Source organism: Alosa alosa, chromosome 3, assembly GCF_017589495.1.
Source record: "Alosa alosa isolate M-15738 ecotype Scorff River chromosome 3, AALO_Geno_1.1, whole genome shotgun sequence".
In the NCBI taxonomy this organism is placed as follows: Eukaryota; Metazoa; Chordata; class Actinopteri; order Clupeiformes; family Clupeidae; genus Alosa; species Alosa alosa.
Window position 1 is genome coordinate 16,137,278 of NC_063191.1, and position 17,487 is coordinate 16,154,764.

The 17,487-nt window shown below is 43.6% G+C and overlaps 1 long non-coding RNA gene across 1 annotated transcript in view; it reads left to right on the forward strand.

Annotated features, from left to right (window-relative positions):
- Positions 1 to 728: 728 nt before the first annotated feature.
- The window catches only part of LOC125292565, an 18,226-nt gene continuing 1,467 nt past the window's right edge, over positions 729 to 17,487 (forward strand). The window contains exon 1 of the long non-coding RNA XR_007193224.1: positions 729 to 1,017. This is a non-coding gene — a long non-coding RNA (uncharacterized LOC125292565). The remainder of the gene's footprint in view (positions 1,018 to 17,487) is intronic.

Consider the following 17,487-nt stretch of genomic DNA (forward strand, 5'->3'; position numbering starts at 1 on the left):
TGATGTCTTTTAAGATGGTGTTTGTTTAGATATGATCGGATCTAGATCAGGGGGGTATTCCAGAAAGGAGGTTTAACAAACACCGGTTACCAGTTAGTTCAATCAACCCTGTGTTAGATAACCTAGAGTTGTGCGCGTTCACGGCGGAACTTATAAAGGCATTATCTATTGAGAGTCGAAACCATGAGTGAAACCGGCGAAACGAGCACCGTATTTTTCAGAGGCGGAGTAGCAAGTTCTCCTCGAGGCTTACGAGGAAGAGAGAACTGTAATAACAAAAAAGAGCAATACTTGACTATGTTGCTGTCAATCCCCTGCTCCATATCCTAACCACCATTGAGCGGCTGTCGGATGAAAATTCCTCTTTAGACACTTCCCATCTGAATAATTAACGCAAGGCCATTTTGTCGGCTTCAGCACCGAATGTTTAAAATGTAGCCCCGAATAACTTTTTAAAAGTAGTCGGTGTAAAACAAGTAGTTTATTGTTTTGTGACACAGCTAAACACTGGTACCTCTCTATGGACCCTTTTAAGAGAGTTCCATTATCAGCATCATAGTTGGCCTCACAAGGCTTCCTTTTTAACATTCCATATGTTATCTTAATGCAGAGGAAGTAGATTGGGGCCCAAATAGAACGTTCAAGCATTGTTTTTGTTTTTATTGTTGAAAGGGTCTATAGAACGTTGATAACATATTGATGTGATGATTAGGGTGGCAACTCGCAAAAGTAAAGCAGATAGAAAGAACTCACGCAAATCTATCCTACAACACGCACAGACAGTGCAGGGGAGTGAGCACGCACACAGGTCTTTTATGATTGTTTGCGTGATGGTGTCTTGCTAATTCACTGAAGAAAGACATATGATTATGGATAGAAAGAATATTCTGAAAAGGAAAGGATTAAGGCAATGAGGAGCAAGGCTAAAGCAGTGGAAGACTCATGTTGCTCTATCAGCAGATGAGAAGGACCTGAGAGTGCCACTGACGACATGACTGCTTCATAGGCTGCTCACAGGTTGGTGAAGAAAAAAAGCTACACCTAGCTAGCTAGTTGAAACCAGTGACTATGCTTTTGTGAGAAGGCACACGATTCGTGAAAGTAAGAATATCCCTGGCAGACCTTTACAAAATATGACACCATAGGCTACACACCTTTTGGCAATATGGCAAAGTTTGAGAACCACTGCCTCCACTTAGCCTACTGTTGGCTATGCACTTTTAGCTGGCAATCTGGTTGGCTAGGCTATATCTCGTTTTTTTTAACGACGTGATGTCCACACACAACGCAATATCTGTTTATAACAACAAAGCAATGTGTTTTTCGTTTAGTTTGTGGGTTAACATATGGCCATGTCAATTAACCGTGTGAGTTAAACTGTTTTCATGTCTGGATAACGGGAGAGCGTTTAGGAGTCAAACAGCGGATCATGCATGCGTGTTTTAGGCATAGTGTAGGTCCTATTCTGTGACTGAAAGTGCGCAGAAATTGTGTCTTTACTTAACAGCATTTTAGAAACTTCCTCGGAGTGACGCCCATGGACTCCCGCAAACTCTATTGACTTACTACTTTCTCAAAAATCGTATGGCAACAATGCAGGCCAGTTGGTGAAACTACATTTTAATGATCCTCGTGGGTTTGTGTCCAGGAAAACGAATGAAGTTGCGCAGGAACTGCTTTAGCACAAGGCAAACTTCACACACCGACCGACAGCTTGCAGATATGCTCTGCTTCTCCAACAATACAAAAACTCCCAGTCGGAGAGCCCAGGAAAAAATGAACTGTAAAATTTCACAGTAAAATTTACAGTTCAACTTAAATTTGTTATAGTTCTACCATTGCCTTTACAGTTCGACCATGAATATATCATAACTTGACTATGAACTCTCCCATTACTATGAACTTGGTCGCACATCTGATGCGGACTTTAAAGTTTACAGTTAATAAGTAAGATGATGATTGACTGCAATTCGTTTAAAGTCAGACTGAGGTCTTCATACTTATAAGGTTTACTATGAAGTTTACAGTTCAACTAAACATTTTCAACTTCAAAAGTAAATCACATTTCTGGAATAATACCAGACTGTATGAAATAAAACAAGAATTCCCTCTTTTTATATCCTTCACATTCCTGTGCTACCTCTACTTTTAAGCCTATGTCATGTTTGATGTGGTCATCAAATAGGCTATGTTTACTTACTCACATGTTAGGCTACTTGAATCGACTAAAGTTTAACAACATGACAGAAAAACAAACTTTTGATTAAAGAACACAGTGTCATCCATTATCACTTATCATGAACACATCAAAAGCGGTCATGGTAGTGTGGTGAATTTCTGGAGACAAATGTATGGCCAGGCAGGCACCATGATGCATGATGTCATGCATGAGCCAAGACAGGAAATAGGCCTGCTGTATGTAATCTAATAGACTCGTCTGGTACCAAATAAATGGTGCACATTATTTTTATGGACAATACGGTAAACTTATCCACCAGTATGAATAATTGGGTAAACGCTGATTAGCTAAAGAGGTGTCTTCCATTTGCATATGGGGCAGACACCTGGTCAAGGATTGGCCAAAATCACTGAGAAGGTGGTGTTCTATGACATCTTCAAAAAGAGACTCCACATTTATAACTCTGAGTTACGTAGGGCCAGGCATTCTTCATTAATTGTAATATTATTAACACATTAATAACTCCCGTGCTCTTTTTGCCATTGTTGATAAGTTAATAAATTCCCCAACAGAGCTACCTCAAGATTTCAAGTCAACAAAAATGTTTAATGACACTAGTTCTTTTTTTCATCACAAAATTGAAAATATTAGAGTTCACCACAGGCCTAGACAAAATGTAGCCTCCTTATCTGAATTTACTGCTATGATGGCCAAACCCTTGAAAAAACTGTGCTGCAACTTAGTTCATCTACAGTACCTGCTGTCTTGACGCTCTGCCTACAAACTTCTTTAAAAGTGTTTTCAGCTGTTTGGCATTTCAGCTTTTGCAAATTGTGAACCATTCACATCTCAGGCATTTCCCCAGCAGCACTTAAGACTGCAGTTATCAAACCTCTCCTGTTGTGTTTGCGGTCAAATGTGACCGATTGACAATTCTTTTCTCTCAAAAATATTGTTACCTTATTCTGACTACCATGAGGCGCCATGACTTAACACAAGGCATCTGAACACACAAAAGAATTTTTGATAATTTTCATGACAATTTGAGTGTTTTATTTAACACCCATGTGTATTCCCGGTCTCAAATATGACCGGCCAATAGAAATGAATGGGTGAGAAAATGGTCAGTGTATAAAATTGAATCCAGACACATACTTATTGATTAGATGGACTGTATGTGTGCTTCTGTACATTAAAACACCTTCACTCCCCCTCTTTGCTTCTATGCCAGCCCCCACTGGAACCTTTCCCCAATAGAATCTTCCTCTTTCTGACTTGCATGAGCTCAGGTCAATGAGGCCTACAGGCCATAAATAGCAAATGGAAGTTCAATAGGTTATATCTATAGAACACATTTTCATACAAAGGTCTATCAGACAGCACAGACAATCTCTACTCTTTAAAAACAGCCCCTACAAGATTCTTAGCAATTCTGACCTTTTGACAATCGAAACTATCTCAGCAACAGAGATATTTTACCTGCCCAAAACAGCCCCTACAAGATTCTTAGCAATTCTGACCTTTTGACGATCAAAGCTATCTCAGCAACAGAGACATGAAACTGGCCCAACTGGTCCTTGACAATTCAAGAACTACAGTCAAAGTCCTTTTAGGCAAGTCCCTCCACTCGGCGGCCATATTGCAACGCTTTTTGGGCACTCGTAGGGCATCCATTTCGGCAGAAATGCGCGTGCGCAAGGCTTCACGACCCCAATCTTGCTTCAGCGGCGAGATCACAACAGATGATTGGCACGATGTCTTCACAACACACCATATGATTGGCTCAATGTATTCACATGTCAACGTTTTGCCGAGGAAGGGGTGGGATATGTGTAGACAATGGCCATATTAGCCCCATGCATTTCTATGGAGTATTTTTTGAGTGCTGTGTCTCCACATTAGAAAGTCTCTGCTACAGTGCATTCTCCTCCAATTACATTACATGTAACATATTAAATATGTTGCTGGCTGCACTGCATTGTAAGCCATTCTAAGCTGTTTCAAGTAGCAGGGAATTCAAGCCAAACCGTTGCAACTCTGCCATCAACCATTATGTTAAGCCCACCAAACGACTCTATACACGATTTCAATGACCTGATTAAGTTTCGATTTCTGGAGCTCACAAGCCAACGGAGAGTTGCTAGACTAGCCCTGGCAGCAAATGTAATTTGCTGCCGCTAGGGGCGCGTCTAGATTTCTAGGCTATAATATTACATTAAAAAGGAAAAATGGTTGTACTTTTGATTTTTGAATACTTATGCTTAAAAAGCAAGTAGTTCTCTACTTCAACTGAATTAACATTTTTTTTCACCTTCATCTTTCACTTGTATTGGAGTAATATTTGACAAGGTGTATCTGTACTTTCACTTAAGTAAAGGAATTGCGGGCTACTTCGTTCACCTCTGATATTAGTTTTACCAAAAATATTTGGCAGTATTTTTAAACTACAAAAATATACACCTTTAAAGTATTTTGACACAAAATACAAAGCCATTTTCTTCAACAAAAATAAAATATAAATGACAAAATACTATTTTGTATTTGAAATAATTATTTTAAATCAGAAATACTGGCTGCAGCAACTCGACCTAGGAAGCACGGTTTTTTTTGTGTTTTGTTATGTCAATTTTGATCCAATTTGACCGCTTTGCTATGTTGCCCACCCAAAACTACCAGCCCACCCAAATGTAGTAGCCTAGGCTAAAACCAGCCCTGGGCCCCGTTTCCCAATAACGATGGAGACACGCACTTACGAGGGTTTTCTACGATTCATCTTACGATCGTTCGTTTGGTTTTTCCGACTGTTTCCAGAACATGCTCGACATCGTGAATGTGCGCACAGCTCTTAAGACGCTCTTAAGGGGAGCTGTCCACGTCAATAGCTCTGAAATATCCTCTTTATTGATGGTGATGTCAGGTGACTGCACGTCACAGCTAGGCCTACCGTTTCAACTTCGGATCTACACAGCATGAGGCCCATATAGCATCACAATGAATATGAAGATCATGTTAAAAGTTAGCTAGCAAAAACATAAAGGTTACATACCTGATGTCACTGAGCTGTCTAAGAGGCTACGAATCCATCTCTGTACGTTATCGCTAATTAAACTCAGCTGACTAGTGTTAGCGCTTAGCCTTAGTTGCTGTTAAAATGCCTACTAGGCTAGCGCTGGGAATCTAAACACTTCAACACCGACATGCAGCCTAGCATGTTCAAAACTATTGCTTGTTATGGGTTAAGACATGACATTTCTTGAAGCATTTGGGAACACACTGAATTATCTGGTAAGTAGAGTCCCTGTTAGATTAGCTTGACATTGACATTGTCCATGACCTGGCAGTTTTATGGCAAGCGGTTTTAACATACGTATGGCAAACCGCCTACACTGGGTAAACTTGAAAGCAGAGCTTAGCCTACTATTGTGTGTGCATGCATGGCAAGCGGTTTTAACATTTAAATGTATTATTCATAGGAGCAATGAAATATTGATAGTAAATTGAATACAACAGATCAATTTCATGTTCAAATGTGTCTTATCAATAAAAAAAAGCAATTCATGCTTTAGACCATTTTAATTTAAAACATTTTAAAAACAAAGTACCGGTTCAAGCACCGTTTCGGCACCGGCACCGTTTTAAAAGTATCGATTTAGCACCGGTATCGGATAAAACCCAAACGATACCCAACCCTGCTGAACACCGTGCTGAGGAGGGAGTTCCATCTCCACCACGAGCCGGGCCTAGCGGAGTGGGTGGTAGGCCGAGTCGCGCTTGCAAGAAGGCACGCCCTTGCCAGAGTGCCGAATATGTCGGTGATAGTGACACACACGTTACCGACCAAGAGGAGGAGGAATTATGGAGTCCGACTCGATCATCAACCCCCATGGTGGTTTTGTGAACAGAAAAACTATATTTATCTTACACAAGTCCTTTGACCCAGAAATGTAAGTGTCAGAAGAGTGGCAGGCTCAAACAGCACATATTTCATAAAAGACGCTATATCTCCATTTCTAGAAAAAAAAACAGGGATTTTAATGAAAACTAGCCACTGTTTAGCTTGGGATTTCTCAGGAACAGAGGCGTGTAGAAATACACGGTTTGAACCCACTGAGAGCTTAAAGTCTCACCTTTCAAACGAGCCATTGTATGTGTTCATAGCTATAACACAGAATATGCTGTGGCTGTACAAAAATCATCAACAATGGTCTAGATTGCTGGCATTCTAGGACAAAGCTTCTGAAAACAGCTTGGCATTCAATGAGTTAATGGGACGTGATGTTGAACTGCATGCCGATGCCATCTAACCCAAATGCCCCAGCAGCAGCACGGGAGAGGAGAGCTTATCTGACAGAAGATCTGCATTGTCTATAGTGAGGTAATGTTAGATTACATTGCAAAAATATCACCATGTATTCATAACCTCGTGATTCAGTGAGAGTGATCCCAAAACATCGGGAAGTGACATTTCTGTATTACATTTTGTCAAGAGGAAAAATCAATAGCAAACTGTTCCCGACTGTTGACTGACTATAGCGCTGTGAACTGTTCCTCGCTGCGCCTGGCAAATCCGCCATCATAATAGCAATCCGCTATGGAACAAGCGTGCCTTTTGTTAAAGGGAATGTGAGATGACACTCTGATTGGCTTATTGCACGTTACGCCCAAACCACACCCATGAGTAATGTAGCTACTACAGACCACCCCATTTTAGATTTGCGTCGGGCGCAACAGTCATTATCCCGCTGGTAAAATAGCAACAGCGCCCAAGATCCGCCCACAAAGCGACTTGTGCAAAGTCAATTGCGCTGGAGTGCAAGATAGAGCCCTAGATGTCTTATGGCGTAGTCTCCGACGGCCATCTTGTCACAGGCAAGCTTTCTGGTGGGCTCTGTGGTACCTGATGTAAGGTATATCTCTTCTTCTACTAAAGGCAGAACAATGCCCCCAGGCTATAACAATGACACCTTCAGGTCACTATCTGTCATTACAGTGCACCATTGAAACACAATGTTATGAGTTAGAACGTCGACCTCCATTGGCCAGCAGCGCGAATGAGACATCTAGCCTTTATTATATATATATCTATATGTGCAGCCAGCAGCTAAGGCAGCCATGTTAATGATCCCAGCGTGTAGCGCTGTAGCTGCAGCAACTCGAGCTTGGTAAAACTGATTATTTCCGTTTTTGTTCGTACTGACAGTATTCGGTGACATTGAGAAATGGAGATCTATGTGAAAAATCACCGGAGTTCTCCTTTAAGTTTGAGCAGTAGTTGATTTTCAAAGTTAGTTGCACTCATCCTTGGTCGCTTTGCAGTGAACTGTAATCCAGCACAACTGAAAAGCGGCTCACAGGCAGCTGAGGAAGGCAGGCCAATGTTGAGTTGCAGAGAGTTTTTTTAATATTTGGAAACGAGCTGAAGGTTCAGCAAATTCAAGGGCATCGGACTGGGAGGGAAAGTGGGAAGTACTAGGACCCCAATGGAGGAGAGGGCCCTTGAAAAGTCGAATACGGGGGGCACAACATTTTCACCAGACATTAGTATTAACTCAGGTAATCCACACGTAAAAAATCCAAACAAGTCCATAGGTAGAGTCATATGTAATGAAGTGGAATGACACAGGGAAAAAGTATTAAACACGCTAAGAAAAAGCACTAAGGCAAGGAAAGGGAAGGAACGAGCTGGAATCTGTAATAGGCCGGGAGCCACGTATATCCCTCAGGATGTTTTTTGCTATGTTTTTTTCACTATGATTTCCTGTTAGCCTATACCCTGGGCCATAACGAGTTGATAGGGACAACTCCCAACTCGGCCCCGTTTGGTCTCAGGGCCCAAAAAACCATCATTTAAGGAAAATCTGCAGGCGAAATTATATAGCTGTAAATATTAAGGTACTGCAACTGCAAAAATGGTCCTAGAACCCTGTAAATTTACATGGATCACCCTGTCACATAGGGGAACCAACCTGAAAAATGTGTCAGGGCTTGGTGCTTTTCTTCTGTCAAATATCTTATATAGATCTTGATCCAAGATCTTGATCTATAGATCTTGATCCAAGATGGCGGCGCGTACACACGCAGCGACCTCTCTCTGTCCCAACCGTACGGTGTTTTGTTCGTTTAAAAAGTGTTTGTCCGAAAGTTTTACGTGTTTGTCTCGTCTTACTACTGCATTACTACAAGTACAGCAGGCAGTTTTAATTGACATCTGCAAAAGCAAGTTTGGCAGCGTTCTGGACTTTGCAACAGAGACGCTAAAGGAACTCGGACTACTCCGGCCTGCAACAACACCGGACTTCGCCTGCTACTCCTCCCCGAAAGAAAGCGCCGGAAGCGGTGTGCGAGGAAGCAGAAGAGGGGCAAGCGCGAGGCGTCCGGGCCAGGCTAGCGGCCAGCCCAACTTCGCCCAGCCATACCATCCATTCTCCTGGCAAATGTACGATCACTGGACAACAAAATGGATCACATACGACTGCTGAGATCAACGAACCGGACAGTAAGTAACTGCTGTGTGCTCGTCTTCACTGAGACTTCACTGAGGTTAAATGACAACATTCCGGACTCTGCTGTACAACTGGAGCAGCTAGCATGCTATCGAGCAGACAGGACCATTGTAAAGGGAGGTAAATCACGAGGAGGAGGAATCTGTGTTTACATCCGTGACGAATGGTGCCGGGACACTGTAGTAGTATGCAAACACTGCTCACCACTGGCAGAGTTTATGATCATAAAGTGCCGTCCTTTTTTACCTGCCAAGGGAAATTACTGCGATTCTGCTAGTCGCAGTATACATCCCCCTACCAACAACAACAGCGATAAGAACGCGGCTCTTAGTGAACTGTACCAGGCTGTCAGTGAACAACAGACGGCACACCCAGACGGTTTCACCATCTTCACTGGAGATTTTAACCATGCTGATCTTAAAACTGTACTTCCAAAGCTACACCAGCATGTTGATTTTCCAACAAGAGGAGATAACATCCTGGACCTGGTCTACACTACACACAAAGGAGCATACAAAGCCACCCCCCTCCCCCACATTGGACTTTCAGACCATATCACTGTTATGCTAATGCCCGCATACAGACAAAGGGTAAAAGCGAACAAACCGGTTCGTAAGCAGGTAAAAGTGTGGCCTGAGGGAGCCTCCGATGCTCTCCAAGACTGCTTTGACACAACAGACTGGGAAATGTTTAAGCAGGCAGCCACTCACAACAACCGGACAGACATAGAGGAGTATACAGACACTGTAACCTCTTACATCACCAAGTGCATCGATGATGTGACCCACACAAAAGACATCATCACTCGGGCTAACTGGAAGCCATGGCTGACAGGGGATGTCCTCAGGCTGCTGAGGGCCAGAGACAAAGCCTACAGAGCTGGGGATGAAGCTGGCATGAGAACAGCGAGAGCCAACCTGTCCCGTGGCATCAAGGAAGCAAAAAAGGAATACACTCACAAGATAACCACCCACTTCAAAGACAGCAGGAACGCACAAAGCCTATGGCAGGGCATTCAGGCCCTCACGGACTACAAGCCCACGCCACAGAGCTGTGAGAGGAACATCCCTCTGCTCAACAACCTGAACCGCTTCTTTGCTCGCTTCGAAGCACAAAACAGCACCTGCCCACAGAAGACCCATCCCCCTCTACATGAGCAGCCCCTGTGCCTCTCTGCCGACAGCGTGAAGAGGACACTTGCTGCTATCAACACCCGTAAGGCAACAGGTCCAGACAACATCCCAGGTTGTGCGCTGAAGGACTGCGCAGGGGAGCTTAAGGATGTCTTCACAGACATCTTTAACACTTCCCTGAAGCAAGCCATCGTCCCATCATGTTTCAAAGCTGCCACCATCATACCTGTGCCGAAGAAAACTGCTCCATCCTGCTTCAATGACTACCGCCCTGTGGCACTGACACCCATCATCATGAAGTGCTTTGAGCGGCTTGTCATGTCACATATCAAATCCATTCTCCCCCCCACCCTGGACCCCTTCCAGTTTGCATACCGAGCCAAGCGGTCTACAGAGGATGCAATCTGCTCTGCCCTCCACCCAGCCCTCACCCACCTGGAAAAAAGAGACTCATATGTGAGATTGCTGTTTATAGACTTCAGTTCTGCATTCAACACCATAATACCACAACAACTCATCTGCAAACTTGACAAACTGGGACTCAGTACCTACCTCTGCAACTGGCTACTGGACTTCCTCTGTCAGAGGCCCCAAGTAGTACGAGTTGGCAACAATACCTCAAGCAGCATCACATTGAGCACAGGGGCCCCCCAAGGCTGCGTGCTCAGTCCGCTGCTCTTCACCCTGCTGACGCATGACTGCACTGCAACCTACAGCAACAATCACATAGTGAAATTTGCTGACGACACAATCTCTGGTGGGTCTCATCACCAAAGGCGACGAGACTCAATACAGGCTGAGGTCGACCATCTGACCCGCGTGGTGCAGGGACAACAACCTCCTGCTGAGCGTCAGCAAGACCAAAGAGATTGTTGTTGACTTCCGGAGAGGTCACACCCAACACCTGCCACTGACCATCGACGGTGCTGTGGTGGAGAGAGCGAGCAGCACCAAATTCCTGGGGGTGCACATCAGTGAAGACCTCTCCTGGACCACCAACACTGCATCACTGGCGAAGAGAGCTCAGCCGCCTGTACTTCCTATGAAACTCAGGCGAGCAAGTGCTCCACCAGCCATCATGACCACATTCTACCGAGGCACCATTGAGAGCATCCTCTCCAGCTGTATCGCTGTGTGGGGCGGAAGCTGCACTGAATACAACAGGAAAGCCCTGCAGCGCATAGTGAACACAGCTGGAAGGATTATTGGTGCTTCACTCCCCTCCCTGAAGGACACTTACACCACCCACCTCACCCCAAGGCGACCAAAATTGTGAGTGATGCAAGTCACCCGCTCACAATCTGTTTGATCTACTGCCCTCTGGGAAGAGGTACAGAAGCCTGCGCTCCCGCACTACCAGACTCACCAACAGCTTCATACACCAAGCTGTAAGGATGCTGAACTCTCTCCCTCCTCTCCCCCTCCACCCTCAGCTACATAACATCCTGGACATTGGACCCACAATGGCCGCCTGCACTACTCCACTTGCACACCTGCACACTTGTACACTTTACAACTTGTTGTTGTTGTCCTGAAAACACAACACTTCTGCTGCTCTTACATAACTTGCACCACTATGCCACTTTCTTTCTTACTTAGGTCAAACAGAACTACCCAAGCCTTTTATTGGCCTGACTTTGCACTAGTATTTTATTGACTGTCTATGCACAATTTCAACCAAATTTTGCTGCTCTTATTTTTTTCATTATTATATGTGCCCTCTTATTTACTTATTTACTTACTTTTTTGTTTACTTGAATGTTATGTTTGTCTGTGGACTTAAATTGGTAAAATATGTCTTGTCTTCACCGTGGGATAGTGAGAAACGTAATTTCGATCTCTTTGTATGTCTGGAACATGTGAAGAAATTGACAATAAAGCTGACTTTGACTTTGACTTTGACTTTGATATCATCTTTAACATACCCAAAAAGCCCAAAAAATGCTTGTCCGCCTGACAAATTGTCTTCCAATTTGATCATTTTCAACTCTGTTATGATATGCATTAGTCCCTCAAATGTAAATAGAAAACTACCCAAGTTCATGAGCTTCAATTTAAGTCCAAGGTGACAGCTGCTAGCTGCTATGTCCAAAGCTATTCACTGTAGCCTATCCGAAAATACTAGCCTCCTGGCCGGCATTCAGACACTTTCAGGCATTACCATTTCATATGGGATTATGAACATCAATTTCACATAAACCATATTTTTAAAGTGTTTGACCTTGACTTGAAAATGGCTATGAATGAAAGTATGAAGTGAATAGCATCAAAAATAACTAATGTTACCACCTATTGGTGGACTGTGAACAGGATGCAACACATGGTACTATCACACAAAAGGAATGTATCAAATGAGAAATGTATGTAAGGAAGGGTTTGTATTGTACAGCAGTAGTGTAGAATGTGAATAAGAACTTTCAATCATCATTTAATAATCATCATCATCATCCTCTTCCTCATCTTCATCCACATTTGTATGGATTTCATCAGTCATGTCATGTTCATCCGTGTCCTCCTCTGCCAAGACATCAATTAGAGCTTTTGGGATTACATCACCCTCAAACCATAGTGGTTCAAGCTTCCCAGTATCTGTGTTTATGTGAAACCCATGGTCAAGTGGACTTGGGATCTCTGGGTAATGCTCATGGGCCCTCTTCCAGATGCACACTTGAAAGTTCGTATGTTTGATGTGCTGTTTGAGGACCCTCTTGCATGGTGGGAAAGTTGATAGGTCAATTGAGAGACCCTGACGAATCTGAAGGTTTGACCCACACATCTTCTTTATTTTAATTTCTCTTGCTTCATCAACGCTTTTCACTCTGCAACTAAATCCATACAGGCGGCAGGTGATCCCATGAGTTTCCTACTTCTGCAAAAACTTGAATGAATTTTGATGTTTGTTTCAGTATCTTCATTGGTCGCACCTTTCCTTTGCCTTTGAATGCTGACGTGCAGTCAGCACCAGTGAAGGCATGTAGGGCCAGAAGAGCTGCAATGTGCTCCTGCGAATAATCTTCAGCCAGGAGGTTGATGTCAATTAGTCTATCTCCCATGTCAAAGATGATGTTGACGTTCCGGTATGAGGTGTGCGGAGTAGACGCATAGGCAACTGGCTCCCATGACTTAACTTTCAGTTTACCTTTAAAACCTCTCTTTTTCTAAAAATTGTAGTTTGCAAAAGGCTAGTGTAACTATACCGACTATTTTTTACGTCTCGACTATATCTAAAACTAAGGGCAAGCAAGATAAAGATGCCTCTTCTTCGTCTGCTGGCGTCACGCTAGCAGAACTTAGCTCTCTGTTAGAAGAGCACAGGAAAGCATTATCTGCAGACTTTAAGTCATCTTTTGAAGCTTTGACAACCACACTGGACGGATTGCACTCGACTGTTGCAGACCATGGGCAGCGGATCAGTTCTTTGGAAGACAACTCTAATGAGGTGGTCGATCGTCTCCAGCAGTTAGAGGAAGCCTCTGCAGCCCTCCAACAAGACAACATGTCGCTTAGAACGAAGCTAGCCGACCTGGAGGGACGCAGTAGGCGCCAAAACATCAGGATTATTGGCCTACCTGAGTCACTGGAGGGGCCACGGCCAACCACGTTCTTTTCCCAACTACTTGTGGATGTCTTTGGCACTGAAGTCCTCTCTTCACCCCCTGAGCTCGATCGGGCCCACCGAAGCCTCGCACCCAAGCCTGCTACAGGAGATAAGCCGCGACCTGTCATCATACGCCTCCATCGCTTCCAAGTTAAGGACCTGCTCGTCCGGGAGGCTCGTAGACGAGGTGACCTGTTCTACAAGGAGCACAAGATTCGACTCTACGAAGACTACAGCCCCGACGTACTGAAGCAATGAGCCGAGTACAAAAACTCCATGGCGGAACTTTACAGACGCGGGTTCAAACCGGCTCTCCTGTACCCAGCCAAGCTCCGTATCACCCTCCCGAGTGGCGAGAAGACATGGATCCGGTCTGTTCTGGAGGCTAACAAGTTTGTCCAGGACTTGAACCAAAAATCGTAAGCCAGTGAATTCACGTAGCAAACCTATGCAAACTAAATGGTATCGTTATGGCCTTTAATGTGTGGCGAGATGTGCTCTTTCCAGTTTATTCATGTTCTCTGGCTTGTTGTTAAATGTGCGTTAGCGTTGGCTGCAGCTAAGCGTGATGCTAGCAATTTGGGTTTGTTTGCAGACACCTTCCAAAATGTTATCTGCGGTAGCCGACGGTAAAACGTTCCTGTTTCACTGTTTAGTCATATTTTCGACAGGTTTTCAATAGCGTGTTCAATATAATATCTGCACTTGCTTATTGCACTAGTTTATGTTTTTTAATGAGGTTTTTAAGATGCAATGTTTTCACTGATTAAGTCGTGGAATCAGCGCGATAGATTTGTGGAAGTATCAAAATATGCTGATCAATGAATCAGTGAGTTTCATGCTGCTGCTGTTTCTTGCAGCAGCAGCAACAGGGTTTGGGGTGGGAGGGGGGTGGGTTGTGTGGTGGGAGAGGGGTGTGTTTTTGTCACTGTTTTGTAAGTTTTCTTTTATTGTGCGTTTTGTTAGTGTATTTTTCTATTATTTTTATGCTACTGCTATCCACAATGTTAGACTCAGTCAGGTGCTTTATTCCCTCTCTCTGGCGCTTAGTTGTGGGCGGGACTTGGCGGGGACATTCATAGAAGCTACATTTCCACTCATGCAGTCAATCACATTATATGATGGCTAGTACAGTCTCCTTGTCTGCACCAAGTGGTGCTGTTCGATTTACTAGTTGGAATGTTAAAGGCCTGAACTCTCCTGTCAAGCGTAACAAAGTGATGAACCATCTTAAAACCCTTAACACTAAAATAGCCTTTTTACAAAGAGACTCACCTCTTGCCATGAGATCATGTTAAACTTCATAGAGGTTGGGTGGGCCAACTTTATCACTCCTCATTTTCAAGCAAGGCACGGGGGACGGCAATTCTGATTCATAAATCTATTCCCTTCTCAGCGTCCACTGTCATTTCAGACCCTAATGGACGTTTTGTAATTGTTACAGGTAGAATTGGAGCCAATAACCTGGTGTTGGCAAATGTGTATGGCCCAAATTGGGATAATGAGAACTTTTTTTTTTTCTCTCTCCCTGATCTAAACTCTCACCAGCTTATCCTTGGTGGTGACTTCAACTGCTGTCTTGACCCCTCGCTTGATCGCTCATCTAATAAGCCTTGTGTTCCATCTAAGTCGTCTAAAGCTATCCAGCTATTCATGGAACAATGCGCCATCTCAGGCATTCGGCTTTTTTTTAACCCTAGCACCAAGCGGTTCTCATTCTTCTCTCCTGTCCATGGCATGTTCTCACGAATAGATTTCTTTCTCATTGATAATAAGCTCCTCTCCTCTGTCACGTCGTATTCCTACAATCCCATTGTAATTTCAGACCATGCAACTGTTGTCATGGATGTCTCCTTCCCAGGCAGATCTCTCTCCCGCTCTCCCTGGCGCTTTAATTCGTTGTTACTCTCTGACACCAACTTTATTAGCACAATTAATAGTCGTATTGATCTTTTTATATCTACTAATGTCAACCCAGATGTATCTGCAGGTGCTATCTGGGAGTCATGTAAAGCTTACTTAAGAGGTGAAATAATATCTTACTCTGCCTATCAGAAAAAGATTGCTAGGGAAAAGAAAGTCTCTCTCTCCAACGATATAGCAGAGCTGCAGTCAAAGTGTGTAGACACACCTGATGCTGACGTTTTCAAAGAACTACTCACAAAGAAGGCAGAATATGACATTCTGGCCTCCAATGAAACGGCAGAGTCCCTTTTAAAAACACGTCATAATTATAATAGTTTGGAGATAAACCAAGTAAATTGCTTGCTCACCAAATTCGGCAGTCCTCCTCAGCAATGCACATCAACCAGATTAACACAAATATTGGAACAACTATTAACCCTCAATCCATTAACAATCAGTTCAAAGACTTTTATGCTTCATTATACTCCTCTGAGTGCCTTAATAGTGAAACACAATATGAACACTTTTTTAGTTCCTTAGATATTCCTTCTATCAACTCTGACGTGGCATCTAGCCTGGACGCACCATTTACAATAAATGAACTTAGGAGTGCTTTAATGCTTATGCAGAATGGGAAATGCCCTGGCCCTGATGGTTTCCCTGCCGAATTTTTTAAAACATTTGCAGATACACTGTCCCCACTGCTACTTAACATGTTTAATGAATCGCTGAAAAGTGGCTCTCTTCCTCTCACATTACGTCAGGCTACGATCTCTCTTATATTGAAAAAGGATAAAGACCCCCTGTCCTGTAGTAATTATCGCCCCATCTCTCTGCTCTGTGCAGATGTCAAAATACTGGCTAAAATGCTGGCTAGACGTCTAGAGTGTGTCCTTCCAAATATCATCGCCGCAGACCAAACAGGGTTTGTAAAAAACAGACATTCCTTTCATAATATCAGACGACTGTTCGACATTCTGTATTCACCCACAACCTCTGACAAACCTGAGCTGGTCATTTCAATGGATGCCGAAAAGGCATTTGACCGTGTGGAGTGGCCCTACCTGTTTTACACATTAAAACGTTTTGGCTTTGGCAATATATTTATATCATGGATTAGGCTTTTGTATACATCCCCTCTTGCTTGTGTCCGCACAAATAATGACTTTTCTGACTATTTCTCCCTCAAACGTGGTACCCGCCAGGGCTGCCCACTCTCTCCGTTGCTGTTCGCCATTGCCATTGAACCTCTAGCAGTAGCCCTCAGGTCCAGTCAGATGCAGGGCATCTCAAGAGGCGGCATAGAACATAAGGTATCCCTGTACGCCGATGACCTCTTGGTCTTTCTTTCTTGTCCAGACAAATCTATTCCCCTTGTACTAACTGTGTTGAAAGACTTTGGGCATATTTCAGGTTATAAATTAAATCTGCATAAAAGCGAACTTATGCCAGTTAATGCGGCGGCCTCATCCTATCCCCTCTCAAAGTTACCATTCAGAACGTCTCTGGAGCACTTTAAATATCTGGGTATCTGTGTAACAAAAAACTATTCAGAACTATTTAAATGTAACTTCTCCCCTCTTTTAGCCAGGCTATCCCAAGACGTCCACCGGTGGTAACTCTTGCCTCTGTCTCTCGCTGGTCGGATAAATTGTATTAAAATGAATGTACTGCCCAAGTTCTTGTATCTTTTCCAGTGCGTACCTATTTTCCTCCCTAAACCCTTCTTCCATTCTCTTGATAGCTTAATCTCACAATTTATTTGGAACAAAAGCACCCCTAGACTCAAAAAAGAAATTCTACAAAACCTAAACAGTTAGGCCTGGCTCTACCCAATTTTTTTGCTTTACTATTGGGCTGCAAACATTAGAACACTATTGCATTGGTGCCACACCAACAGCCAGTCTCCACCATGGCTGCAGGTTGAGGGGAAGCCTCATGTAGTCCCTCCTCTCTGATGTCCCTGTTGTGCCTCCCCGACTTAGGTCACCAACTGCACACTCTAGTAGTGTTGTAGTGAAAAACTGCCTTAGAATCTGGAATCAGTTCAGGCGGCACTTTAGGCTACAGGTAATACCTGTCTTAGCCCCAGTACATTTCTAACCCTCTGTTCACCCCATCAGTTATTGACAAGGCTTTTCTGATCTGGAAAGACCTAGGTATTGTGTC